The sequence below is a fragment of the Apus apus genome, chromosome 7 (genome assembly GCF_020740795.1).
Source record: "Apus apus isolate bApuApu2 chromosome 7, bApuApu2.pri.cur, whole genome shotgun sequence".
Taxonomy (NCBI): domain Eukaryota; kingdom Metazoa; phylum Chordata; class Aves; order Apodiformes; family Apodidae; genus Apus; species Apus apus.
Window position 1 is genome coordinate 2,194,643 of NC_067288.1, and position 12,655 is coordinate 2,207,297.

The window sequence follows — 12,655 nt, forward strand, 5'->3', positions numbered from 1 at the left end:
TCTCTTTTACACAGATGCAAAATGCATCTTTGTGCCATGTAGATGCTTTCTTTTCAGCAGGAAGATGATGGCATCAAGTCACAGCCTTCCAAAAAGAGTCTTCCAGTTTCCATTTATAATACAGGGTAAAACAGCCATGGAAAATGCAATGCAGGCTGTAAGCTCTTCCCTGAATAAGCCTGCACCTCCACAAGTGAAATAAAACTAATTTATGCAATTGGAACTTCCCACAATAGAGGGGTTTTAATCTGAATCTGGGTCTTGCTTGCTTTTAATAAGAAGTGAAATGCTGTCTCTCATCTGTGAGTCCTAAACAGCCTTCCAAATTGCTCCTGACTTTCCAATTAATTTATTGTAACATCTGACACAGAGTAAAAAAACTCATAAAATTTGGAAAAATAATTAAAAGTCTGTATTGTCAAAACTGCAAATGACAAATCTAAAAAATAATGTGTTAGTCAAAGAAACAAACAAACTATCCCCAAAAGAAACTCCTTTAAAGAGACACAGGCAAGGTAAAACCCTGAATCAAATCAGCACTTCTGCTCAGACTCATCCGCTGCATTTTTATCTTCTCTGGAAGTCTTTTGTTTCTGCTGGTGAAAAATCATACCTGCTCAAGACACATCAATAATTTCAGCCATGCATTTGTCTCCAGAAAGGTTACGTGCTGGATGCTGCAAAGCCAGTGAAGTTTCCAGTTTGGGTTGCCACTTGCATATGGTCACACTCTTCACTTTTCCAGAACAAATGGGGTCAGACCCACCTTGCTTTTCTCTTTTTCCTGTGCTCCCGGAGTATCTTTATCAAAGATTACACGGGTATCTAAATAGCACCAGGTGCTATTTGCATTTCAAGAGGAAACTCGAGCAACAGCTGTAGAGTACAGGATTAAAAACCCAACATCTCTCACTTAAATAGGAGGGGAAATTACATGTTATTGCTAGGAAACAGAGAGAGTTCTAATAGGCTTATGGCAAGCAAAAAATGCAGCACTTGAGGTTAAATCCTTGAGACTAAAGCAGATTCTGATCAGGCTTAACCCTTGCTGGAGCGGGAAAGGTATTTATTCCTCGAAATACACCTGTAGTGCCTTTCAAAATAACTTTTCTCAAAGGCTTGCCATCTTTTCCCAATTAATTCCCAGGGCAGAGATACTTTAGATTCCAATCCTGAAGCAACACATCCAGCTCACGAGGCTGCTCTCCGTGTCACCCCGATGGCAATCATACCTGCTATGCTAAATCCCACTCAGGTTTTCCACCGCGCTTTCAGCAGCTGCTCCCTCTGTGCTTTCACTGCCTCGTGGGGCTGGTTTGGCTTTTTTTTTCTCTTGTAGCAAAAGTTAAAAGGGTAAAGCTGAGAGTGGCTCCTCCTCGGCTGCCTCTGAGGTGTGCTGACAAAGGCACCTGTTGTAAGAGGGAAAGAAACTCCCTCCCGCCCTGCTGGCACCCTCTCCAGAGGCTCCCAACAGGGACTGACATGACACCGGAACAGTCATGTCGGCGCAGGCGGTGGAACAACAAACATCCCCCTGTTAATGAGACACCAATTTAATTCTGCAACGAGGGCAAGAGGTGGAGAATGCAAATTATCAGACGTACGGCACAGCTGCAGCTACTCGGATCCCTCCCCTGTTTTAGACAACAGGCATTTCTGTTTATAGGGAATTATGGATCAGAACCTCTGTTCTCTTCCCCTCCCCCCCCAGTCTGAAGCAGAAAGGTGGCGATGATTCAACAGAACTCAAGCTACATGTTACTACTGTATTATTGGCCAAATAACTGTTCTCATATCTATTCTTAAGCTTGCCATTTTGGCATGTTCTAACTAGCAATCTCAACAGCTAACCACTGATTTTTCATGTTGGCTAATCCATACCTCTACATTAAAAAGGATGGTTTTCAGCAGTTATTTTTCAAGCTGGTGGAGCAGAGCTGCCCCCAAATCCCTATGATCCCGTGTTAACAGTCAGTTCAACACTCTGAATCAGCACCCAAAATCAGAAGAAGTCTGAAGGCAGTTAAACTAAATCTTCCACATTAAACTGACTGAAGCAAATGCATCCACCCAGCCACAGCCGTGGCTGACACCAGAGGAACTGGAGAGGGAAAGGCAAGCAGAGGGATGCCCTTGGCCACCTCCTCAGGCCGCACCACACGCTCCTCCTGGCATTGCAGCACAGAGCCTTCCCTCTCGGCCAGGCTCTCCGAGTGCTGAAGTGATGAATAACCTATCAAAAGACAATAAAAACCATGCAGTGCAGCTTTGTATTTCTTCAAAGCAGCTAGTGCTTCTCTCAGTAACACCTCGTCTACCTCGCAGCAGCCTTCCTCAAGGCAGGTCCCCTCCACCATGCAGTTTGGAAAGCATACCTCCAAAGCAGGAATTTTGGAAGAACAGGTTCAACCAAGCAGTCAGGACGACAGGAGAGAGCCAGCAGAAGGACAGCTGAGCTGCAGAAAACTGTTAGCTAATTAAGGGAAGTAACCCTAATTACAGTCGTTAGGGTTTATATGCTGGTGGATAACAGAGGTGAATGGAAAATTCCTGAATTGAGCAAACCAGCTAAGCTTAGCAAAGCAAATCCTGCTCACTCCCAAGATAAATTCACTCTCACTCCACCCCCAGGAATGTCTTGCTGCTATCTGACGGGGATAGGATCTTCTGATAGACTGGAAAGCGTTACGTATGTGAGGTATGAGCAGTTTCTTGCTGAGTGCTCCCTCCCTGCCACCTAGTTCCTGAAACATAAAGGCAGTTTCTGCCATTTGCTTTTCATGTATTAATGAACCTGAGAAGATCACAGCAATTTTCAGATAAGGAAACATAAAACCCCTTTCACAGAACTGGGAATGGCATTTGGCAGCCTTCAAGATAAGTTTACAGGTCTTTTTTCCCAAATGAGAATGAGGAACAGTACTATCATGTTCTTTTCACAACTCCCTTACCCATTAATGATCTGTAACAACTGCTTCAAACCCAACCAGCAAGTGAAAAACACTTGCAAGTCAACTGCAGTGAATGCCAAAGCACAGTTAGGTCATCTCCTCACCAACAGTGGACTTGCTGACCCTCAGCAGATAGCCCAGATCTTCAGTTCATCACCTAAAGCCCCTGTGGATGGCCTTGCTGCCCTCAGGAAGACGCCCTGTGGTGCCAAACCCTCAGCCACCCCCAACCTCTGTGCTGGAGCAGCTCTATGTCCCTCTCAAGTGTTGCTATCTCAGGGAATTAAGGATGACCACACCAGTTGCATATGCAGCCTTCAAGAAGGGTGCCATTTTACACGTAACTGCATTCCAGTGTTACACAGCAGAAGGTAGATGCCTTTAGAGGTCGTTTTGGATTCAAAGCGAGCACTGCATGCTAAGCCATTGCTTGCAGGAATGCCTCACACCATCAGAGAAAAGCAGTTGCCAGGATTGGTCTGATCTCTAGTTCAGCAATTCCTTCTCTGAGGTTTATTTTTATTATTTAAAATGTCAAAGAACATGGCCTATTTTTTTTTTTTTTCAAGGAAGTGGGTGTGTGCACCTGTGTTTCTCCAAAAATAGGCCTCCAAATGTGTGGAAAAGTCTGAGCTTGATGTGTTTTAGCATATGTACTTACATGGGTAAATCCTCCCAGTTTGCAGCTAAGCTGCATTCTCCCAACTGGAAAGCAGGCAAGACTGTAGACTCATTTTGGCAGATGAAAGCCAGCAAATCCTTCCTGCTGGAGGGCATGGATGTTTCTCCCCCAAGGTTGACATGGCTGGAATTGCTGAGAGTTCCCCCACAAGGTGGTTGATGCTGGTGGGGGCTCCCCCTCAATGGAAACCCACAGCCCACAGCAGGGAAAAGCTGAGGACTCTGGAGTCTGCACTTTATGTTGCCAGCTCTGCCTCTGGCATTATTTACTGGAAGCAGGAATACTTGAGGAGGGCAGTGCTATCGGCCTCCTCTTCTTCACTCTCAGGGGAAAGCAGTAACAGCAAAGTCATGGCAAGAGCAGGAGGAGCCCTTGCAAATGCATCCTGTGCTTCTTTAGGGATTAAAACCAGCGTAACAGAAAAGGTGACCCCCTCCCAGGCTCCCCAAATCAGCTGTGTGTCACCCCAAAGGCTAGTCCTGCTCCCCTGCAACAACTGCTGCGTAAGGAGTTTCTCCCTCACAGCTCCAAGATGACCTCTAAAGCTCACAAAAAGTAAACTATTTATTAGCCTCACCTCTAAAACTACAAAGGCCAGCCAACAACTCCCGACCTGTTGGAACTCACTCCTTCTATTTTTAAAAGCATATTCTCGATTAATTCTGTTCTATTTGTTCATTTCAGGTTTTAGATTAACTTGAAACTACAGCTAAACAAGGGCATAAAGCTGCCTAAACGAAATCCACCCATTTTAATTTCTAAAAACTGTATAAACAGAAAGATTAAACAGCAGTGTGGCTGGGATGCCAGCCTGCAGGTACAAACTCATTATTATTCAGCTCAGTCCCTTCCAGATTATGTTGCAGCCTTCCAAATTAACTAATGAGTCTCTTGATTTTTAATTAACTAAATTCACATTTTGACTTTATGTTTTCATATTGTTTTCCCTTACTGTTACTATCACTTTCTAAGGGCACTGGAACTTCTTTCCTCTCTTCAGCTGTCAACTGTCTGCCAGAAATATCTCACTCTGTGAACTTTTTCCTTGCCTACTGAGAATCTCAGTAGAGCTGGGATGACTTTTGGCTTGTGTTTTTCTGGAGCTGAAGGCAGCACAGGGCTCTGACCAGTCCAGAGCAGCCCCATGAGTTGCAGTGTGATGGGTGATGGAGGCAGGGGAACAAGGGAAGAGCCAGACACCCCTCAGTCAGTACTGCTGCCACAGAAAAGAAATACTGAATCTTACTGTAAGATTCTGGAAATTCTAGCCTTTGGCTGTTGAAAAAAACCAGATTTAACAGCATAGCACTTGGACTTGATGATCTAACAGTTGGCCTTGATCATCTTAAAGGCCTTTTCCAACCAAAACAATTCTACATTCAGGGCATACATTGTACGTAAACCCAATATAACCGACTGAGGTTTAAAACAGAACTCAGGATATTTCTTCCTTACCCATCCTTTCTTTTAGCAAAACAGGAGGTATTTTTTTTCCTATTTGCAATGGCAAGGAGGGGTAGTGCTGAGCTCCACGTCACACAAATGGCTACTTGAGCCTAATGCAGGGTCCATACTAGTTTGCACCACTGCTTTTCCTCCAGAAACCCTTCAGAAAGTATAGGCAGAAATTCCTCAGCTGACTTAAGAGCAGAATTTCCTGAAAAGCAGGAGGTTTCTGCCACCTGCTTCGTGCTTCAGCCCTTCTATTTGGGGACCTGTTTTTATTTTTCTCCCAGTTCCATGATGGCAGACACCCATAAAGCACTCAACACCACAACTGAGGGAGGTGGCAGCAGTTGCAGAGCAGGGCCACATACCAGGGATCTGCCTCCACATGCCCCAGGGGCAGCATCTCCTGAATTTATGCCCTAAAAACAGGTCCATCCAAGCTGCTGAAGGGACAAACATTAACAACTCATTTGCCATTGTAAATGGCAAATTCCCTAGGGCTATTAATCCAACAACTGAATGTTTGCATGGCATTTAAACCATTTGAATGCCACTGAGGGCTAAATTCCAGCTGATCCCAATGCTACCTGTGAAACATATTTTAAAATTTATCACTTCCACTGGTGATGTAAAGAAAAAAAAGAAAATCTGGTTGAGCAATTACTTTAAGAAAATGAGCATAGCAGCTGGACAGGAATGCTTTGCACTTACAATTATTTATACTGATTCCTGCCCTGATTTCAGTACAGCTTGATTCAGGGATTTCACCCAAATAGCCTGCAAACTAATGCAAACAGAGCAAAAGCTTCATCAGAGTAGAAGAGGTAGTTCAGGCTTCATACAAACAATACAGCAAGCATACATCTGTATTGCTGCCTTCACCCGTGGTCTGTTGGCTTTTCATTTGCAGCACATGAACAGCAAACAAAAGTATGTTAATGAACATCAAGCAGCACATGAAACAGTGATAGCTGTCACATAAAGAGACAGAGCTGGGGCCCAGGACTCAGTGCTTCCCATTCTAAAATCACCCCTCAAAAGCAGATAGATCACTCCACCTCTTTTTTTTTCCTCCCCCAGGACAGATTAATAATCCTTATCTACCTCCCAGGGGAAGATTTACAATGATGAAATTTATGAAGAATGCAAGACCATGAGTTGTATTATTATTGCAATTGTTGTTAAAATGTTTGTCAAGTTTTCTGCAGAGTGCTGTTAAACATCTTCTGAACTAGCCAGGCTGCACAGGGAGGCCGGGCCCTGCAGCAGAGCTCAACCATGTGTGGACCCAGATGACCTGTCTGAAGCACCCTATGTCACATCAGATTTAAGTGTCCACTGATGGTCACTTTGCCCCTCATCTTTAGCCTGAGACAAGATAAAAATGGAGACAGACTGAAAGGCTGGAGAGCCAGGCACTATGAGAAATGCTTGTAATTAAACAACAAAAAACCAGACAAAGGCAGGACCACAGCACATCCTCTGACCATCAAAAGACTATAACATGGTCTGCTGTGCTGGTAACCCTGGAACACCATGGCAGAGCCCCAGAGAGGTCTGCAGCCATGTCTTCCACATAGACTCCCCAGCAGAAATCCCATGGAAAGGGTGAGACATTTCTCTTGTGTAAAACAGCAGAGCAGTAATGGCATATTCCCAAAGCAAAAAATAAATCTGCAGTATGATTGCTTAGAAGATGAGATAACGAGTAATTAAGACTGAAACGACGCGGGTGAGCAGGAAATGGTGCCTGGTGCCAGCTAAACCCAACCAAACCAGACACACCAGCCCAAGTACCTCGGCAGCTGAGTTACAGGATTCAGAGGGTTTGATAGTGAGATGCTTCAAGGCATGCTTGAAGACTCCAAAACGAGATTATTTAATGCATTATACATTAAAAGTACAAAGTACTGACACCTTCCAGGAGAGCAGCAAGTCCCATGACGCTGGAGTTAAAAAATAAAGCATTAACTTGGGAGGTTAAAGGAGTGAATGCAGCCAAAAAAGTCCAGAAAACAGTAGTTGCTGGTATGTATTTATACCAAAGATGATTAACAGCAATCTGATACAGAAAGCACTTGCCATGAGATCTTTCTGCTGGGAAAGAGGGGAGGGAGCTAAGACTCAGTGCTCCCATGGACAAACTCCGCTGGAATTTGTACAGGTCAACTCCAGAGATGCAAAGAAGCTCAGGACTGTGCAAGCTGATCAGCTGTCTAAGACTACCAGCAGCATCCACTAATCTAAGCTTCACATAATCCTTTGCCACTAAATCCCTATTCATCATCACACAGCACAGTGCAAGGGAAATTCTGCTCTCGGGAGATGATTTGGGAGACAAACTGTTTCAGTGCTTAACTGGGCTGACCTACCCTCCTGTTGTGAACATCTGCATCTCCATTTAATTCTTCAATGTGCCACTATGAGAAAAGCTTACATATGATTTAAAGATTAACCTGTCTTGATTTGACTGCTAATAAGCTTATTCTAAGAGCTCAAATGGTATGCATGGAGGGGGAGAGGCAGCAGGTTCTCACACAAGTTATCACAGAGCTCTCTACGTGCTAATCAGCTATCTGAGGTACTTCCACATACTCTTCTGTCCTCCCCATTTGTCTTATTCCAAGTTCTTCTTATATTTAAAATATAGACTACAGGGCTGTATGTATTACTGCTACTATTATATCTGTGAATTACAAGAAATGAGACATCCCCTAAAAGAAATAATCAGGAATTGGTCCAGCTTAGCACAGATGAACCACAGGGCAAGAGAACATGTTCTCATGTACCCGTGTGCTCAGGCTGGGCACAAGGGACTGCTCAAGCTGAGGGCAGGATTTTTGCCATGCCTGCAAGGGCTGTGCTCCTAGTGCTCCTCTGGACTCCCCTCAACATCCAAAGGGCTATATTTAGTTACATGTAACTTTGAATATGTTCTTGATTTTTATATAGGGGAAGTGCTTAAGCAAAATTCCTTCTGCAAGGAATGAAAGGGAAGCACCTGGAACGAACGAGAGCTAATTTTTGTTTGATTTACAGAAAAAAAAACCCCACAACAGCAAAGAATGCAATAAAATTTAGGGTGATTTGCAAAAAGAAGTTTATAAAAAGAGATTTCTACCATAAAGTTCCCCAATGTACTTTCAAATCACACTTTTAATATTATCAACATGGTTATTTTCACTGTGTGTCAGCCTAAGCAAAACAGGGAAAGTGTGCCACAAAATGGGAAAGGCAGGCAGATAACCATGAAGTAGTAAGAGATACCATTCCTGTGCTTCTCTCAGGCTTGATGTTTACTACGAATTTCAAGGCAGCACTATCAGCCTACCATCCATCAGTATTCAGAAATTATACCACCTATCAGATTTCAACCCTGTTTACGGTTCAAATGAACAGGGGAGAAATCAGTGTCTGCTTTGTTCACTCATTTGGAGATTGCAAGGATAAATCCATGGGTTTTGCTCTTCTGTCTACAATAGTGAACTGCACCATTTTATCTGATGGTATAAACAATGCTGATCTGAAAATGAAGGAAAATAAATTTGTCACAAACTAATAACTAACAAGAAAAGAAAAGCTACAATGCTGTCTCAATATGGATAGCATATGTAATGTAAATCCAGGTGACTTATGTAAAGGCTTGAAAGGTTGTAGATGTCCTTCTCTGCTGCATTTGTGGGAGAATAACTCAGTTTCTAATTGCTTTTTAGAACTGATTACTCTTTGAAAGCAGTGAAGGATCTGATCACCTTTTTCAGCTGTATAATGCTTGTCTCTTGGAATGCCACATCATTTTTTTCTTCTCTAGATACATCTCTGCAGAACTTCAGAATAACCTGGAGAACTAAACCTGGATTTAGCAACCCTCCTGGGAGTTGCTTGGGAATTGGCAATTGATTTAGCAGCACATTAATGGGGCTCCCCCCAGTTTTAAGGAGAGTGAAACAAATGAGTCACACTGGTGATTGTTGTGATCCAGTATCCCTGACATTGCACAGTATTGACAGTGCTGAAATGGATGGGATCACTATTGAACCATCTTGGGGAAAAAATAAAAACAAAAGGATAGTTTCCTTAACACCACTTAGGACTATAACATTGAGAAAGACCAGAAACATCTGAGTCAGATTTTTCTTCTCTCTCATAATGGACAATAACAGCAGCAAGAGAAAAAGCTTTCAGTGAGCTAAAGATGGAATGCCCTGACTTGGCCATCTGTTATCAGCAGTGCACTGCAAAACACCCTGGTTATTTTGTTGGGCAATACTGTATTTTTCTTTTTATTTATCTTTTTTATTTTGTTTTTCTGTGAGGAATGTACAGCCTGTACTCCCTTTATCAGTACTGTCTGCATTTTTGTGCTCTTCTTGGATCTTTCAGAGTTAGGATTCAAGGTACAGGCAGCTGGCCAGGACACAAAACCAAGCTGAAGCAAGAGGCAGCAGCACAAACCCATGACAAGCCACAGCCACCAGGCAGCCGTGTCTCCTGTAACACCTTTATCAGCTCAGGCAGACTTCATCCTTGCTCAGCTCTGCAGGCCACCCTCCATCTTGCTCTGAAAGTTCATGAGCCAAAAGCTGAATACATCAAGTGAGAAGAGCCATAAGAAACAAGAAGATCTGCTGCCCCACTAGCCACTCACCTACTCCTGGGTGTAATCCAAGGTGTTTATCATCATCTTCTGCTCCCAACGACACCTGACATCTTCCCATATGAAAGATCCTTCCTATCTTCAATTAAGGACATTAAGATCTGTTGACTCAATCATTTTAAACATACCTGCAACAACTTTTCAGGGCAGTAAAAGTTATTCCTGGGCATTTAGGCTGGTTTTAACCCTCCCGTGTTTTGTTCACAAGTCAGCTTAGAGAACACCTGAGATAACTCTAACACTTGCCCAAGCACCTCACACATTTCTGGGCTCTCTGTGATCAACAGTGCCAAGATGTACACACTAATGCAAACAGCACAGCTTGGCTTGTGAAATCTCAACTGCATTAGAAAGATACATGGAGCTGCAGGTCAGCAAAGGTTTTACAATCACTGCTCCTCCAGATGTCCATAAGAAGTGGAAATTCCAGTAACAGATACGTAATAAATTACAAAAAAACCCAGGAAAAAATCATCACAAAGGACGAGCACACCAAGAGGCTCTCAGAAATATTTTAGCTTTCCAAAAGGGTAACTGAATGCTTAAAGCAAATAAGGGGAACATTCAGTTTGGACTTAAAACATCACCTCCTGTCATGTCACTTTGATGGAACAAAAAATTGCATTTGGCCTTGTGCAGAAGTCCTGTTCTGCAGGACTGTGTGTACAAACACAAGCGTTCACATGCTTCTCTTTGATCTTCTTCAGAGAGGGTCAAGGCAACGGATGGATCATCAAAGCAGAAAAATTATGTACTACCAAAAAGAGGTCTATGATGAAAACTGTAACAGATAAAGAATCTGTCAGTCAGGAGCAGCCAAAGGCAGCAAGGAGAGGACCAAAAGACAACAGCTGTGGAAGAAGTATAGTCCAGAGATTCAGCTCGTGAATATTGTCCCTGCTTGCTGAAAACAGAAAGGAAAAAAATAGAGAAGGAAAAAGGGGAAAATGACAGTTTAGTACCTGTTTGTTCCAAGTAAATCTCTGCTGGATTTGCCCTCCTCTTTCTCAAGCTACAATATTTTGCTGCAGAAAAAGTACAAAATATTGGAGCTTGTGAGCACATCTGAATTTCTTCTGAGGCCTGCCCTGAAGAGCGTGGCAGTTCTTTCATCAAAGCTACCACTGCATCCAACACCAGCACTGACATGACCAACACTACAAACACAGCCAGGCTCTGCTGTAGTACATCCACTCAGTGCCTTTCTGGTTGTGAAAGCCAGAGCAGTTACTAGGAAAAATTTCTTTACTGGAAGAGTGGTCAAGCATTGGAACAGACTGTCAATGGATGTGGTGGAGTCACCATCCCTGGAAGTGTTCAAAAATCATGTAGACCTGGCACTTCAGGACATGGTTTTGTGGGCATGGTGGTGTTGGGTTGATGGTTGGACTTGATGAACTTATAAGTCTTTTCTAACCATAATGATTCTATGATCCTCTGGAAAGTGATTCTAATCAGTGGTCCTGGTGTGTCACTTGGCAAGGAGGTTCTCTGGTGACACACGATGCCAGGGTGCACACAAACCACTTCCACCTTCCCCCACTTCAGGAGCGCATCTAGAACAAATGGGTTGGGAACAGCTTCATCACTCGTCTGCTACCCCTCTCCAACCACACAGAGCCACTACAAACACTCTGCCAGGTAACCATACAACAGATACTCCCTCAGCAGCCTGCTCCCCTCCTTGACAGATCCGTGCCCTGGCTGGGCTCCCAACCCCACCCCACAAAAATGCAGCAGTTCCTGCAGAACTGCCTCTGCAGCAGCGCCTTTCCCAGCACTGCTGGGCAGCTCCAGGATCAACGCCTTTCCACTCCTTGCAGATCCAGTCGGGCTACAAGGAGCCTGGAACGCGGATACAGCTGAAGTTCAAGCAGGCAAAAATAAACAGAAAAATGGCTTAAAGCCATCTTTGTTCTGACCCTTCTTTAATTCCATCAAAGGCCATTGGGACCAGAGATTCTCACACCCAGCACAGCAGCCCATGGCCAGCTATGCCCTTACAAGCCACTTCCAGTCACTGCTGGGTGCCACTCCAGCTTGACAAATACTACAGGGAGTTTGCTCAGTCGATGAACAGGAACAACAATAAAAATAATGTAGATAACGGTGTTGAAGAGAAGACAAAAGGATATACAAGTAAAGGCACCCTGCTGCAACTCCGAGGCTTACGGCTCTGCTTCCACTTCATGGAAGAAATCTGTCTAGCTAAATAAATATATAAGATGTATGAGTAAATACATGAGAATAAGGGTGGGCTGCAGGACAGCAGCCAGGCCATGGCCCCTTCAGTATTTTGGTGGTTGCTAAGCAACTGGCTGGCTGCTGCAGGGCAGCAGTGGGAGCAAGAAATTAGCAGCTTTTTAGGAAAAGAGGAATTGAATGAAAAACTGGGGAATGGGCCACAGAGGGGCAGCAAGGAGGAAAAGTGTTAATTGGTCACTCTGAGAAGGTGGGCATCTTTTAGGAGTGTTCCTGAGTGCAGGGGATCTTTAATTAGGTGCAGCCAAGACCCTTTGTCCTGCCCAAATACTGATAAATTCCAAAGTGAGCCTGGCAAGTTAATAATACAATCTTGATTAAAGTCACCTCGTGGGTTAATTACTTATTAACGATCTTAAATAGCTCAAACCCAAGCACACCAGACTATCCCTGCTATATTAGTGCCAGTTCACTATAGACCACGTTTCCAGTTGCAGAGTTATATATATTTCTCCATTATATTCCCCTAATATATTTCCCCATTATTTCAGCTCTAGGTTCTCTCGATGCCGTCTCTGCATCCACTTAAGGAATTTGCTTCTGGTGAATCTTTCAAATAACAGAATCTCAACAGCATAAAACTTGTTCTGGCCAAAGAATTCCTCTAAATCATATTGCTTCCCTAGCCTTCTGGAACAATGCTGTGTGCACATG

The 12,655-nt window shown here is 43.7% G+C and overlaps 1 protein-coding gene across 8 annotated transcripts in view; it reads right to left on the reverse strand.

Annotated features, from left to right (window-relative positions):
- RABGAP1L (RAB GTPase activating protein 1 like) overlaps positions 1-12,655 on the reverse strand; it is a 246,130-nt gene that overhangs the window by 34,511 nt on the left and 198,964 nt on the right. The gene's annotated exons all lie outside the window — the stretch shown is intronic.